Here is a 16,996-nt window from a genome sequence, read left to right as displayed (position 1 = left end):
TCCAGTTTCAAACTACCCAGGCTTTTGCTGTGTTCATTTGGAACTTTTAGGAGCCTGCTGCCATTCCTTCGTTGGTGATTTCTGAATGTGAGGCCAGCTGCAAGTATGTATTGCAGAAGTGATTTGCCAGTAATGGTGCACTGGGGTGTAAAATAGCAATTGTTACAGCAGATTACTCCATAACGCTTCTTTGCTGACTGAATAAGGACTTTGTTGAATGAAGAATGTAGAAAAACGTGTTCTCAAACTCATGAGTATTTTAAGAAAATAAACACCTAACAAGTTTGAGGTTGATCCCAATTCAGTGATATGCTCAAAGTGATTCATGGACTGGATTTTGAGCCATTGACCGTATACTGAGTTCAGTTTTCTTAAATGCTGTCAATGCTAACAATTTGTAAATCATGTGCTACTCTTTAATGTAATGTATAGACCTGAATTAAGTAAATGGAATTTGTCTTTGTGAATATGGGTAGGCCAGTTTTCCTTAACTGAACTCCAAAGACTTTGCAGAATGCTGGCATCCAAACTATTGTTGTCTAATGCCATATAAAAGAAAGTTAGGCACAGGCTGTTACAAAAATTCTTTATTCACCTCATTCTTGGTGACCGTAATTTTTTCTATTCTTTACAGGTAGGTGTAATTTTTTTATGCTATGTCCACTTAAGGGAAAATTTTAATAATTATTCCTACCTCCTACAAGAACTGTCACAAATTTGAAGACCAAGTTCACTGAGTTAGGATTTTTTTTTTTTTATTATTGATAGTGGTAAGAACTTGCTGCTGCTTTTTATAGCAGTGTGCTTCCTTGAAGGTTTGAACTGACACTCTCTCCCCTGATATATTTATTCTTCATAAATTCCTTACTATGCTATTATCATTACACAGAGGTAGGTCATGGTTAAAAGTAGAACTGCGGTCAGATACCAGTTCTTTGTAGAATTTAACCTTGTTGCCTTGAATTGTCAATGGCATCTATAGCAAAGGCCAGGGAAAATTTTTCATCTTTTCTGCTTTTACCTCCTCCTTTTGCCTGGGAGCTGGAGAAGGTAGGGAGATAGTGGAATCACCCCAGCATTTTCCCCTGACTGAGGTAGAACAGACTGGTTTCACGGAATGGTGACTTCCCATGACTGCACTTCAGTGATGCTGCAGTTGTCATTTGGAGGAACGAAGATAGTGAAAAATATGCTGGTACATTGCTATTTTGGTAAAATAATCAATGGCTCTGTCAAGACACTGTATGTGTGTTTGTAGGCAAATTTCACTGCTTTCAGGCCCTGCTTTTTTTAAGCACGCAATCTTCCAGCCTTTCCTTCCCAACCTTCAACTTCTTTTTTTATCTGGAATAGTGTGATACATCCATCTGTTCAAAATGTGGTATGAGCTGGCACAGGAATGTCCAATGAGTGTGAAAGTTCAAGAGGAGGTCTTCAGGTATAAAGGAAAGAGAATCGAAATCTCTCCTGGTGGTCAGGCAGAGATTTGGAAAATGTTCAGCTCATGCCTATTATTCCTGTTCCCCGCATCACTGCTCTCTCTCTAATCAGAACTCCGGGATAACTCTTGATACAAAGGATGAAGGGTTTAGCCTGTGACTCTCACTGCCTGTGCCGAAAATGTAGTGGTGAAAAGGTATATATGTTCCTGGGCTTGCTAGCTGCAGAACCGTGTGAAAACCAGTGAGCATGAATGACGTCCCAGAGAAATATGAGAATGATGCCAAATGGAAAATAAAAATAAAAATTGGCCGCTGCTGTTCACGTTAGCAAAAATTACTAATATTACTAATGTCTCTTGTTTGTAGATCACCTCTCTTGTGACTCTCCAGCTGTTATCCGTGGTTGGCCATAATGACCAGCTTGATGGACCACGGTATAAATGTACTGTATCTCTGGACTTCATCAGAGCCATTGCCCGGTGAGCCTAATAGTGGTCATTTACTGTTGTATGTGCTGACTTGCAAGAGACTTCAAATACAGTATTTGCTCAGTCTATAGCTCTCCGCAGACCAGAATGTAAGTCTGTGAATGTTTTCTAAGAATGAGTGAATTAATCTTATTTATCAGAAGTGTTGAACTTCAGGTAAGTATCGTCCAATCCTGTTTTGAAAATAATGTTTATGTTACAGTGGCAGTTTGTGTTACAGTAACATACTGTCTGTGTGCTTAATAAAGATCAGGGACTTCATATAAAAATACTGCTCTAAAATGTCAGTCCATTTCATTACCAAAAGGCACGTTATGGTATTTGAATCTGAAATGATACTTAGTTCTTAACAGTATTTGTTGTACATACAATATAAAAACTACATAGATTATAAGAATTCTCCCACAGAGTCTATCTTGTGTGATCTGTAGTTGATACAAATTAATTCAGTAAATGAAAGTAGGTACCTCAGCGTCTCTGTTCATTCAGAGTCTTCAGTTTTGGAGTCTAAGAACAATTTCAGGTCCATCAGGAGAGGTGATGATAAATTACAGGCCAAAATGCATGCAATACATAGGCAACAGTCAAGCCTATGTCTCATTTTTATGAAATGCTAGCAGCAGTACCTCACACCTGTTGCTGCAGCCAGCTTATTAGCAGGTCTTGGATAAAGAGTCTATAGCCAGAACAGAGACCAGAAATGACATGTGGCGAAAAGGAGGAGAAATGGTCTCAAGGCCAACTCTTCTCTGTAATGAGGGGCTTCAGAGGAACCTGTGGTGTAGACTGTATCCCATAACCTCAGTGCACATGTTGCTTTCCTGAGCTATTAAATGTCCAATAGCCTTGTCAGTAAACCCCACAGACACACTAATTCCAATTTGCAGTTGGATAGGCCATAGAATGGAAATTCATCTGGTTCTGGCCTGGCTGGACCACGCTGCCAGGATCTTTACAGCTTCGCTATGTCAATTCGCTATTCCCAGCAATAAAGTCACTTGTGAATGATGCCCTGAAAAAGCTCCCAGTGGTACCAAGTACAGGGGACCATCTGCTCAGCAACATTGATCGTTGTGTGTACAGACATCCCCAAGTTCTTGTCTCTGCTCTTAACGCCTACGGTGAATACAGACAGCAGTTCACAAACTCTCTACTGACCATGAGGGTCCTTGAATTAAAATACTTGAAGTGACGACCCTCTCCTTGCAACTTTAACATCCTTGGAAGTTTTATTGACTCTGGTAAAGTAGCCAGAAGGTAGAGATGGCCAGAAAACAGGACCAAAACTTGTGCTACGTAGCTTATGCTTACCAAAGCAAGTAGTTGTCAGAGATGCTATCGCTTCAAACCTCAGTGCACGGTGTAGGGTTTTGGCTTGCTTTCCTTTAGGTCGGATGTGTGTGTATATATCTTGACTGACTTTTCCTGCATGTTATGGGGAAGAAAACAATTCTTCCCCTCACCCCCCCCAAGTAGTTTGGATGTGTTTATATGCTGCCTAGATAGGGCCATTTAAATTACCTGACAGATTTTAAAGTTGGCCTGTTCTACTTTTCTGCTGTTCCCCCTTTTTTCTTTTCTTGCTTTGTTCCTTTGTTACACCTCTTTTATTAAGTATCTTTTCCAATCCACAGTCTTTGTTAAATCTTTAAGGAGGACAATCCATAAAGATACAAGGTTTTATGAACCCATGAGAAATGGACTTCCCCCTTGTCTTGATGGGGCTAGCTAGAAGGCAAAGGCATGATCTTCTGTGCTTTAAGAAATTTCAATTTCTAGCTGTGCTATATAGTCTTGCAGCTGCCTATGGTAAACACTCATGGGAGAGTTTATATTTATCGCAGAGAGGGAACTACTTTGCCATTTTAACCAAAATACACATCAAGTAAAGCAGCCCATCTCGTGATTGTTTTTCCTCTGTTACTGTAATAGTACTAAAATAAGTTTGTTACTCAACTAAAATCTTCAGGTACCTCAGCCTTCTTACCGTCTCAGCCGTGCTACTTAGCATATTTCCTAATGGAAGGCTGAAGAGTGCAAAGAGCAGGACAGAAAACAATGCGCTCTCTCTCCCCACCCCCATTCAAGCTGTTGAGATTGTCATTTCATTTTCCTGTGTCTTTTTAAGTAAAAGTGAAATTTGCATTTAAAAACAAACAAACAAACAAAGCCACCTGTTTTTTAAAAAGAGTAGAAAACTAAGTGTCTCTTCCTGATGGCTTTTAGTATGATAACCGCTGGCCATGCCCAGTCTCTCTTTAGTGTCACAGAACGTTGTGTCTGCCTCTGTTCTGTTGCATATATTCAGGTTTTGCAGAGATTTTCCCATGCTTTTTACCATGTAGTATTTACACGTTTGGCTGAAGGTAGGTTTAGATGTTTCTTTGTTAGAAATTTTTCATTTCTGTTCTAGGAATTTCAGACCTAAGTTCATAAATTTTCTTGTAGCTGAAGTAGGTATCTCTTAATGTTTGCTGGATGTAATGGATCTTTTCATACAGTCTCTGATGAACCCCGTTGTTATGACAGGACAATTGTGTTTCATTTAGTTGATAAGGTCAACATTTGTTAGTGTGTGTGATTTTGTTTCTGTCAAAAGCCTTGTAACTAAAGCACTCCTCTTGAGTGACACAATGTCATGTGAGTCTAAACAGTGGCAGTTAATTTCTTTAATCCAGTGATAAAATTATTAAGTAGACTCAAACACATTATTTCTTATTCTGTATCTTGGGGATTTCTAAACTTTTTGTCTGCCCAATATGAAGTTTTATAGAAACTTTTCGAAAAGTGGGTTACAGGATGATACGTGAACAGAGAACATTAAATTATTGTAGTCTAACAAATAAGACATTCAGTCAGTTAATCTCACTTAGCATTATGAGCATTTATTTTTGCATCATTGAATACTTTAAAAAAAAACTTTTTAATTTTATACTTGTCATTATATGCAGTAATTTGTGTAATTTATTCAAACAGTAAACCCCGAAGTCTGAGTGTTAGATTGTATAGCAGAATGAGTTTAGAGACAAAAAAATAATTATATGTTTTATTCTACTGCTGTTTTATTCTTCCTGCCATTAAAGTACAAAAGTATACATTAAAATCTTCTATCCCATTGAGTGGCATTCTTGGATTTTTCAAATTTAGCTATGAACATGGGTCAACTAGTGTCAAGACTGAAAGAACGCAGACTGCAAATGAGTATAGATGAAGGAGTTACGTAGTACATGCTAAAACAGGTGGTTTGGAAGATGAACAAAACATTCAGTAGCATAAAAGGTTGCTGCTTTGCATCACCAACTAGAGTATTGTGTTTACCATATGAAGATATAATCTTATTAACTTTATATGTTTTTACTGCTTAATGATCAAAATAAGAATCTTCCAGTTTTTACTAGAAAGCTGCTTTATTTCTTTTTTACTATCTTACAGAGTTTAAAAAATCAGAAGATGGGTGTTGTAAATACCACTAGAAGTTAAATCTATTCATCCTTGATTGCATTTCTTTTGGGGATATTGCTTGATTTTGCTTGTGCAGAATGTCCCGCGTGTGCTGTCTCCAAACAGGTTAAAGTCTTAGCACTGTTAAGATGATTGCTCTAATATACTGTGTTTTTGTTTATAGGACCGTGAACTTCGACATAATAAAGTACTTGTACGATTTCTTGTGAAAACAAGCTTCGCGGCCATATGGACACTGTGACAATGACTAAGGCAAGCTGTGTTCATCTCTCTACTTAGCTGGCCAGAAAGAAGAGTATTTTGGCTCTCTTGGATTTGTCCAAACAGGTGCTGGCCCAGCATGGATCCTGATGAAAATACTCTGATTGGTCTGGGTGGATCTGAGCAGAGGACTATTTACCAGGGACCCTGGAGTATTTGGAAGCAATGTGTTAATTATAAACAGCAGGGTTTGAGCACAATCTGTTCTACTCCTAATGATGTTATCTTAACACTGAAATTGCCTGAAACCCATTTACTTAGGACTGCATTTTGCTCTATGAACTCTCCCCAGTGCTTTGAACATGGCAGCAGCCCTTGTTTGTATGCCCAGTCTTTTCACTTCCTCTCCACAGGAATCTTTGCAATTGCCTGCCAAAGCAGCTTTTCCTGAGGCCACCATTTTAGGAGAGTGGAGCAGCAAAATATAATAAACATAAGAACATATTTAAAATCAAGCTGGTATAAATCCTTCTTTCTCTTCAGTCATATGTAGGCAGACTGTTACACTGTTACATGGAGATCACGATGATAGGAAACTCACAGTTAATCACCATACTGTCTTTTTTCAGACCATTCATAAATGTTGACTATGAATCTATTTTTACAAAGCTTTATTTTAAAAAATCACTGATTCTTAAAGTTCTATCGTGATGTCAAACTTGAAAGGTTTTATATTTGTTCTAACATTCTATAGTCCTTTTATGCTCATCCAGTTATATTAAGTGCTAATTATAATGCCTTTTGGAAGGAACATACTTTAAGATACACACTGTGTAATGGATTTTGTAACAGTGTCTGTCCTGTAGAGGAGGACAGCACAACTGCCTTTCCTTCAGAAAGGGAGAAATTCAACAGGTGACAGAGTATTCCTGCAGCAGTTCCCCAAAAGAGGCAGAATAGTGAATAATCAGTGTGGTGTTATAACATAAAACTTAAGCATTGGAAATGCGTGATGGAATACACTACAATTACATTTGTTTCCAGTTTACAAGTAGAGCGTTTCCAACTGCCGCTACCTTTACAGGGTATTAAAATCCCCTGGTCCAGGTCGGGATTATTGTTTTCATGAATCTGAATATTTCTGTCACCTGCTTGAAAACTCCAGGTCCCACAGCCTGTTACTCAGGTGTTTTACTCCTGGATGCTGCCCTTTGACTGTTTGACAGTACAAGACTGTGCCATGTCCTGCGTTAACCATTACGGCTTTTTCTAAGGAAAAATCACCAGTCTTTCCCCGCCTTGCTCTGGTATTGGAGATGGTCAGCTACCCTGAACATGTGTAGCTTTTTCTTATTTTGGGGTTTTTTTTGCCCAATTGTGGGTGTGTAGCCAGGCTTCTGAATTCAGACCCAAATGAATGAGTGAGTTCCAGGTGAATCTAAGCGACAAAAGCATCTTTCTGGCCAAGCTGTCGCTTCCCCCTCAGGAGAGTGTGGAACGGCAGCAATGAGTCATCTCCACGATCCCTTTTCCTTCCTACCACTGAGCTGAATCAAACCTGGCACCTGTCCATGAGGTGGCAACGTTTGTCACATTTATTGAAGTGCTTGCATGCAAATATGTGACCCGTTTCAAAATGTTCACTACCTGCTTTTGTTTTTGCTAATAAAAATGTACCTAAGATGACCTTGGGGCTAAACTTGTGAATCTCCTGTATGACTACCTAGGGCTGAAAGTTGGAGAAGAAAGGTTTGAGGTGTTCATACGTAAACTAGTCTGTGTAAAGCAACAGCAATACGTCATAGGTTTTTGTGACAGCTGATGTGGATTAGAATTTGATATATGAAGATGGTGGGGCTGATACTAATTTATCAAGTGCTACAACTCTTGAGTCACAAAATTTCAGAAACTGTGCAGCCAACCTTGTTTACAGCTTTCAGCAAAGTGGGGCAGGGTGGTACTGCTGGGGAGGGACAGTGCCAGCTTGTGAAGCTCCTGCTTACTGGTAGTCAGGATGTCTGAAATCCTTAGCACCTACCAAGCAGAAGTAAGAAGCTCGTCTTTGGGAAGCTCTACTATTGACAGCAAGTTCTGAATAATACCACACTTCCACTCAACCTTCATGAAAATATCTCAATTACTCAAAAATAGTTCCAGATGTACACATGGAGAGAATACAAAGAGAGCATGGTAGCCCTATATGAGTGGATGCACAATAAATTGGTCATGTTAGAGACGTTTTCAGGCAACATTTATATATAATTTCCTATGGGAAAGAAATTAATAGGATTTTTACCAGTTGGCTTAGTACACGGCCATTCCAGGAATCTTTCTAATGCAGCTTATGATGGGTGTTGATGAAGAGAAAAAATGCACATTCAAAGGTTTCATACAGAAAAAGAAGAACCAAGCATAACGGTCTTTTGCTCTAGTATAATATATAGCAAATTGGCCCATACCTGTTGTGAGGTTAAATTAATTCTTAGTTTTTCAACAGTGTGGATCCATAAACACACGTAGTTACTTGTAACAGTACTTAATGAAATATACTGTATTGCTTGTTTTAATGTTAAAATTCAATTGGTTATTGGAAATGAGCTCATAAATATGGATAAATTATTTTTCTTTTCACAGTTGCCATAGCTTTTCTAGAAAGAGATCAAGACTGGATCCAGTTCAAGAATTAATTGCCTATAGCTGCTACAGGCAATATAGATGGAAAGGACTAAATATGCCATATTTCAGAACTAATGTTTAACCTATGTCTTGGCAATGTTTGATTGAGGAACAAAATAGTCATGTAAGTTCTGGTTTAGGTTGCAGGTGGAAAAACATCCATTTTGCGTTGTGTCAAATGTGCTCCCTTGGTTGTCCCACATTTTCAGTAACCCCATTGCTGCTCCCACATAGCGGACCAGACCCTCAAAACTACCCAACCCCAAATTTGGAGCACAAAGTATAGAAGACATGAAATACTGACAAAACTTGGTGCTGCTGATATTTTTCTTTTCAATGTAATTTCTTCCACACTAGTCTGATGATCATTTCCAGTGTTAATCCAAAGGATGGGGATACAAATTTTTGTGCAGGGTAGTTAATTTGACTGAAATGAGGTTAACTGGAGAAGGAGTAGTTACTGAGGATCCATTAGACAGAACCATAGTGTCCTTACCACTTTTGTGACCTTTTTGAAAGACTCTATCAGTAATATAAAATTTAAAGCTGAATCAGCAGAGTATGAGAATGAACAAGGTGACTGAAGTGTGGATGATTGATAAAGGCTATAACTATGCTGATGATGAATAGTAGGATTTATTCTGACAAACTTGAAATATTTCTATATATCCATGTCAATGAGTTTATAAATTACTGCTGAGCTTCTTACGAGGTACCCTAGCATTACTCTGTTCTGAGACCCTGTTTTCATGGATGAGGTCTGGCCTCCTTTAGCCTCCCCAGGACCAGGATTTCACCTCTTCTACAGGTGGTTTTAAGAACAGTGCAAAAGATGCAGAGCAAGACAGTTGTTCAGCTAATTGGTACTTTAGTGCAGCAGTAAGTATTTAAAGAATAACAGAGAATTTGTTCATAGTTCCTGAGTCACAAAGCATTACAATACTGTAAAATTTACAAACTTACAGTGCCCGTCTCCAATGGCTGATCCAAACATCAGCTGGGGTTCTTACAAGAAGAAAGTAATGGAGAAAGAAATGCAGCTAACACACAGTTGCAAAGAAATTAGTGCCCTTCAGTAGCTCTGACTTCATCAACAGCTGCATTTTCATACATACAATATGGAGGTTTTTTTAAAAAGGCTTGCAAGGGTGCATCCACATGTAATACAGGAGGAAATTTATCTTTTATGACAGTGATTTGCCTTACTCTGATTCTCCCAGAACCTGCTACTTTTACCATAATAATGCGCCTAGCTATTGTGTCTGGTTTTGTGCGAGTTAAAGAAGTGTAACGGTTATTTGAGCACTTTCTAAATTCTGGTGCTTCTGTACACCATGATTTTACCCATGTGACAATACATCCATTTTTACCGTTGGTTAAATTTTTCCACTGTGTAGTTTTGCCAAAGCCATTCAGGCACTATTTACTCCCCTCGCAACTGGAACAACCAGCCATGCCAGGAGAATAGTGTGAAGGACGGGATTCCCAGCGAGAATGTAAGAGATACTACATGTCTGTGAGCAAAATGTATGCAGCTGAGTATCCCAGGATTAGATATTCCCTCTGCATTTGTGTTGGCAGAGATGGCAGGGAAGAGTGAGAAACAGCAGGTTCTTACGGGTTGCCTGGAGGTCAGCATACCACATATTTTAGTCAGCTCAGACAATTTTGAAACAGAAGATTTACTCCATCCAGGAGTAAACGCTACCTGAAGTGACAGTAACTTCTCCAGTTTTCTCAATGACAGAACAGCATAACTTAAAAAAGAACCTTATCGTTGCTAGTAAATATGCATTGGGATAAAGATACAACTTGATTAGCAAGTCTAATCATACACAATACCAAATTTTTATGTATTTGTAGGTACTGGAATGGCTCCACTAGAATATTGGATGGAAGATTAATAGCAAAAACTCTATATTTTTTGTCTCGACTTCCATATGACATGTCTTTTACCCTGAATAGGCAGATTCATATAAACTGTACAAAACTCAAATAGAGGTAAACATGGAGTAAGCTCAGTTTTACTTTTTGTTTCTTTATTTCTTGTGTCCGTATTAAGACCATTCAAAAATAAATCCGAAAACAATACAGAAATAGTTTATGTATGCCCGCAGAGTTGAAATCACAGGAGTGCAACCCTTATCATGAGGATAGCCTAAAAACTATACATGGGAATATCTTTAAAAAGCAACAGCTCAATGGCATTGGCTATGCTAGAACAGGAAGCTGACAAACATCATACTGCTTATTTGACATTAGCAGTATACCAGTCATATATCGGAATAACCATTTTGAAAGCATTTGAAAATATTTAGGCATCTAATATCAAGAAGCTTAGAAGTATGGTATTAAAGTAAGACCAAGGCTGTTTGTTGAGCAGCCTGTGACCGTTGTCGTTTCCATGCTGTTTAAGTTGAACAAGTGAATGACTATCTGTAAGCAAGGTGGTCTTGGAGTGAGAGTATGACATACAAAGTACCATAGGTGGACGTAATGTTTGAAGAGTTGTAGTGTATTGTACTTAGAGTGTGTCCTTTATCAGTGACCAATACCCCTTTTTACCCTAGAACTGAGCAAGGGAAGAGCCTTTTTAGAGCTGAACAGAGGGACCAAGGGAAGAGTAGAACAAAGAAATGAGCATTCCACAGCAGCAGAAGTATCCCTAACTCTTCCTTTCATTTGGTTCAAACACTTATTTTGAACAAACAGGTACTTCATTTGGTTACAAATCATTGCCACTGGAGTTGCAGTTGCCAGAAAGGATTTGTTGTACAGCTCTTCGAAGGGAGTTACCACCACCAGACCGCAAAGCACTGAAAGAAAATATATGTTCACTGCCTGCCATTGGGTATTGCTGTGCAACTCTGATATGGAGAGGGGCTGAACTTTCCTTTGGGATGAAGTGAGAACGAACTTGGCTCTTCTGACACATTTGATGTTTTGATGTATCCAGAACTCTACCAGACTTCTGTATTCCCTTCTTTTTCTTCTTGTACTCTCCCACTACAATTCTGCGTATTTTTTTAAATGGCTCTTGTAGCTGCTGTAGCTACAAGCTACAAATGTAGCTGCTCTACAAGCCCAGCCAGCTCCTGGGGTTTTCGTCTCGGAAGGGATCTCCCACGAGCTAGCAGAGCAGGAAGGCTGCTGTGGACTGCCTGTCTCCCCTTTGGTGCAGGTGTGCACTGTTCAAGGAACCTGTTGCCACGTACTGTCTTCTGTCTTGCCAGCCTTCGTTTGGATATCCGCGGGGGTCTGTTGGGTACTCGAGGGCAGGTGTTCAGCAAGGTTCATTTCCAAATCCTGGTTAAATATGTTGGACCGTGAATGCTGTATAGCCAGTCATCTTGTTCTTGGTGTTTGTTTTTCATATTTGTTTGATTTTGATGAAAGCCTGATGAAAAGCCGGTGTCAGTGACAGACCTGTTGTAGCAGATGTGATTTTTCGTAAGCAGCTAAGCAAAGGTACAGTTTTGCCTAAAATCATTCAGCACATATGTTCTGATTTCCTGGCACATGCAGTTTTTCTACAGAACAGGATTTCTAATATGCAAATACTTTCTGCATTCGATTCTTGCTCAGAGAAATACGTGCTGCTTGTTATTTCTTGTACTTTGTTCAGATATTTGAGTTCAGAGGAATAGAATAGGACCAGTAGGGCTGGGAAATAGAGCTGCTCTAGCAGGTGTTGGTAGTTCAGCAGCAGAGAGCTTTCTCTGTCTTCACAGAGGTCATGAGGACTTTCACACAGGTAACTCCTAAATCCTGGGAATCAGAGAATAGTTGGAAAGAGAATAGCAAAGAGTAAGGTATGTAACCTTTTATTAAGACATCCTTGCCAAACGAGGGAGCACGTTTCTACCAAATTTGTCAAAAGAAGAAAGTATCCAAGAGATGGTGATGGAGAGGAACTAGTTTACCACTCTGACGGAAGCAGCCTTGATTATATTCTTGCTGTTCTTGCTTCTCTTTAGTTGAAGAGTTTTTACAGTATTTATGATGGTGCTGTTTCTCCCTCTCCCCCGTTTCCATCAGTACAATCCCAGCTCCTTTTTTCTTTCCTACCCCATTGCACCCAGTGCACTGCAAGTTCCCACCTGTGCCAGTAATTCGTGTGGGGAAGCAAGTGCCCTGTGTCCGTGGTGCTGCCCTGGACGCCAGCTCGGGTGTAGGCATCCCAGAACAGCTCTGCCGGCTGACTTCAACAGCAGAGAGAGGTTGTCTCACCTTGCAGTGTGTAGGATCTTCAGCAACAACCCCGAAAATAAAGACACGATGTGAACAAGCAGAATATCTCCAGGGATGGCAAATGATGTTACTCGCATGCAACTACAGCGGTTCCTGAACCCCAGCTGCATGGATGGGAAAACGGAACCCATCCCATTTTCTCACAGCTACATTTTCTATGCCATTTTTTATTATTCCTTAAGGATGCAAATCATTAGAAACAACAAATAGCTGGGAGTCCTGCTTGAAGTTCTGAGAGCAGCATCATGTTGAGATTCGGGAATTTCAGCGAAAATGAGAAGAACAATCAAAGACAAGTACAGAGTTTCTCCGCTGATGTAAACAAACCGGTGGCTCCTGGCTCCCAGGGAGGGGATCTTCCTCGCCTACTGACACAGGCTGGTTCGCTTGACTTAGCCTGGCTTTGGGGCATGTTGCAGTAACCTTAAAGAGCTTCTTCAATGTCACTCTTCACTTCAGGCAAGATAGAAAATATCTGGAGCTATCATTAGAGAGACGCTTATGTATCCTGAGCGTGTTGTTTTCTAATGGCTTAGAAGCCTTTAAACAAAACCTCATCTAATTTCAAGGGTGGGGGGTTTTGGTGGATTCTAGAAAAAGTAAATATGAGGTTTGTGCAAATTGTCAAGTTACTCTCTGCTAAGTTTTGTCCTCGGCAACACCTCTGTCATGCACCATCCACATTTAAAATAGAAGCAGACTAGGTTTGGGGATTTTTGTTTTTAATTGGATTGTGTACATAACCTGGCTCTAGACTTGGTTCCACTTTTCCCTTTGCTCCTCCTGATCTAATCTTAAATACCTCCTTCAAAGCACAGAAGTGACAGAACTTTTCATTGAAAAAATAACATTTTTTATGTCAGCATCACAAGAGAAATCATTGGCTTTAGTTTCCACTGATATAATTAACCAGATTTTGCTAAAATTTCATTATCCTCAAAATGGAAGTTAGTATGCAGACATACCCAGTATAGAAAATTTGAGCTGAAACTGTTAATCTTTGGCAAAATTCTGAGTAGCTGGAGTTTTTATCCTGGGGAGAAAAAAAAAAAAAACACAAATAGTTTTCATTATAGTCTTTGGTATTCATGCCAGCAATAACTCTGAATAGCAAGTATTTTAAACTAGCTGTTCTGTGTATGTAAGCACTCATCTGTACAGTTATAAGTACTTTTGGTGGTAGCCTTTTACTTTCTCCTGTGCACCTTCTTTGAAAATCAGACCCCCGAAGAGACTGAAGCTGATTCCTCTGATTCATTTGGGATGTATTTGCAGAAATAAATTAATCTCTTCACTAAACTAAAAAGTGAGGAAGCAGCAGATTAGACTAGAAATTCAAACTGCTTTATAGTGAGTAGTCTGTGACAGGTATAAGCTTTCTTGTGAGTTGGAAGCCTTCACGCTATAAGGAGGCAAAAGTCCTCATTTCAGAAATATATATAAGTACGCGGTTGGTTTGTATTTTCCTAGGATGGCACAGCTTCATGAATTTTTGGTGCGGAAGGCAATTAAGTGTGTAAGGACAGCTGTTTTCCATCAGTAGCTGAAGAATAGCCCATCCATCAGAAAAGATAGTGCTATGTCTGCATGTTCAGAGCCCAAAAGATGTGGAGGTATTAGAGGGAGTCAGGTGATATTGAGTTTGGTCTGCTGTTTCCTTCTCAATTTTCTTTCCTGGGAAAGTGGGGATGGTGATAGAGCACAGTAAGATCATGAATATCAAATGGTACTCTTGGTAAGGCATAGATCACGACAGGTTTCTGATGATCCAAGGTCTGTGACAGCAGGCTGCCTTTAGAGCTCTTGCAATCTCCTTTGGGGACGTCGTCTTTGATGCTTCTCAAAATACTGAACCAGTCAGAGGAGAGAATGGGGACACCTTTTCCTGCCCTTGTGCCAAGACGCTGCTGTTGTACTTTCAACTAAGAAGGACGAGAAGCCTGTGGAGCAGAAGACCTGGACTTACAGGTTTGGTCATGGGGATCCAGAATGGTTACATGGATCACTGTGTGGAACAGCTCTACTCTTCATTCAGCTTTGTTAAATCACAGAAGAGAACCAGTCTCTACAGGGATCAGGCTAATCCTTTTTACTGTTTGTGTCACAGTCCTCGCTCATTAAAAACTGGAATTTCTTTTTGCATGAAACGAGTAAGTCAGCATAGGCTGCTTACCCGGTTCCAACTCCAGCTGCTGAGAAAGTCATTCTTCTCTTTTATTTTAGTAGGTTAAGGAACATCATTTTTATGCTAACCTTTTTTCTTTTGAATTCTTTTCTACAGATGCCTTCCAGAAATCTTTGGATGTTCGATATGTTACTATAGATATATAGTAAAATTTTGACAGCTTTCTTATTGCTCAAAACCTGCGGTTCCCTGCAGAGACCTTTTCTTCACTGTAGCCTTATTGCCAAGTTGTCAGAGCATTAATTAAACTGGAAGAATAAGGCATTGCATGTCATTTCCTATACTGGATGCCTTCATGTCAGGGACATATCTCCATGGCAAGAACCTGTATATAAACAAAAAATAAGCCTGGCAACAGTACAAAAGCTCATGCAGACTTTTAAGTGAAAAACGTAGCAAAAAAAAAAAAAAGGAATTTAAAGGAAAGTATTTCTAGGGAAAATGAGTTTGCTGAATTGTACTTCATTCCTTAAGCACAAATGTGATGATTTCATTTGGCTACTATGTGTATTCCAATGTTATTTTTAATCTCCATATTTTAGATATTTACTGGCTCAAACCTTAAAAGGTTTCTCATTCTAAAAACCCTCATTCATTATAGGTAGACTGAATGTTCCTTAGTAGGATTACAGATTCTCTATGCGAGCACATAAGATTGTGTATAGTAAAACTTTATTCCATATAAACTGCTAATAATTTGCATACATTTCATTTTGCTGCATAGATCAAAATGTCTTCTTTTCATATATTATACATCACCTCTCAATTTTATGTACGTTTACTCTGCTGTTTAGAAGCCAAAAAATGCAGCACACATCTTTATGCTTTTCCTGCAATAAAATGAATAGATGCTTAAACTATAATTGCAATCTGCCACTTGCTAACCCTGCAGGCAGAGCCACAGTGTTAGAGAAACAGGAGTATTTTTCATTCTTTCTCACATTTTCAGGGCTGTGGTTCTTTGTGACACTTCACAAAACAAATTTGATCGTTCACTGCCAAGTTAAAAACAGGAAGTATTTTCAACAGCCGAAAAGAAAAACCTGTGTTCTGGGGACTATAAGATGCAGAGGTGATATCTAGAGTTTTATCTGGAGGGTAAAGCTGTCGTGGGCACACAGGGGTCTTCCCTTTCTTGCCGGGTACAGAGCAGTTCCTACATAGAGAGACTCTCAATTGGTTGTAGCTGGTTGTGCCACCGAGGCCCGGGAGAAGCAGAGGGACAGAGGGACATCCATCGCTTCCAGGCTTGGTCACAGCCCGGCCGGAGCACGTGAGTGTAGCTGCTGTGCTGCTGAAAAGAAAAGGGACCTGGAGAGCACTGGCGGTAGCTTCCCCCTCAGCCGAACACGGGAGCGCCAGCAGCATCTCGACGTGTAGTTTGAAACATTTGCAAGCTTAAAAGATCCTTGCTGTCGTGATGAAGCTCAGTCAACTCAATGCCTGTGTTTCTGGGCTGGAGCTGCATGGCTGCTCTCCTTGAGCAAGCTTCAGTCCTCCTCCATGAGCTCCGTGCCCAAGGTGGGCAACGTGGCCAGAGGTTTTGGCCTCTCCAGCGTGACTGCGTCATTGCAGACAGGCGGGTGCAAGGGCTGCGCTGCCAGGAGCTGCCGGTGGCAGCATATGCCGCGTGTTCCCCTTCTCTCGGTGTCGTGACTGACTGTCGCCGGGATTTCGTCTGCATGTGCAGGAGCGCGGCGTTGGGTGCCAGTCTCGGAGTTACACTTCAGCAGAGCAGTTTCACACTTGCGCGACTTCCCATCCTGCACAAACCCTTCCCCGATAAATCCAGCAAGACAGTGCTCGTGACACCCGGCCGGCTGTTTGCTGGGGCGTCTGTGCTCGGGCATTTTGCATCTTGGGCAGCCTCTGAGGCTGTACCTGGGAGCCCAGCGGTGACTTGAGGGCTTGAGGCCATCTCTGAAGGCGTGGGTGAGACCTCTCCTCCTTCGGCTCGAAGGGTCACCTCTTCGGACAGCACAGGGTGGTCAGGAGCCGGAGCGAGCGCTGGGCACCCCGGGTGAGAGAGGGAACGATAACGCGCTGCCGCGTTTGGCCGTGCTCGCGCCGCCTCTGAAGTGCCAGAGCGATGCCGTGAGCCTCCTGCTTAGAAGAGGCCGCATTTTCAGCACAGCTTCTGCCACGGGGCGAGTTTCCCGGTGCCCGTCTGCAGCGCGGCGTCTGCCAGCAAGATGCACGGGGGCTTGCAGTGCTCCGCTGCGGGGGGCTCGCCGCCGCCGGGGGCAAGGGGCAGCTCTGAGATGGCTCCCCCGGCCGCAGGGGGGCTCGGA

General features: G+C 40.9%; 1 long non-coding RNA gene across 1 annotated transcript; it reads left to right on the top strand.

Annotated features, from left to right (window-relative positions):
- The first annotated feature begins 1,736 nt into the window (after positions 1-1,736).
- LOC104625312 lies at positions 1,737-6,106 on the top strand. The gene is made up of 2 exons (XR_738079.1): positions 1,737-1,921; positions 5,556-6,106. It is a non-coding gene; the product is annotated as an uncharacterized LOC104625312 (long non-coding RNA).
- The last annotated feature ends 10,890 nt before the right edge of the window (positions 6,107-16,996 follow it).

Source organism: Phaethon lepturus, unplaced genomic scaffold (genome assembly GCF_000687285.1).
Source record: "Phaethon lepturus isolate BGI_N335 unplaced genomic scaffold, ASM68728v1 scaffold52678, whole genome shotgun sequence".
NCBI classification, from domain to species: Eukaryota; Metazoa; Chordata; class Aves; order Phaethontiformes; family Phaethontidae; genus Phaethon; species Phaethon lepturus.
This window is presented reverse-complemented; position numbering and strand designations above follow the sequence as displayed.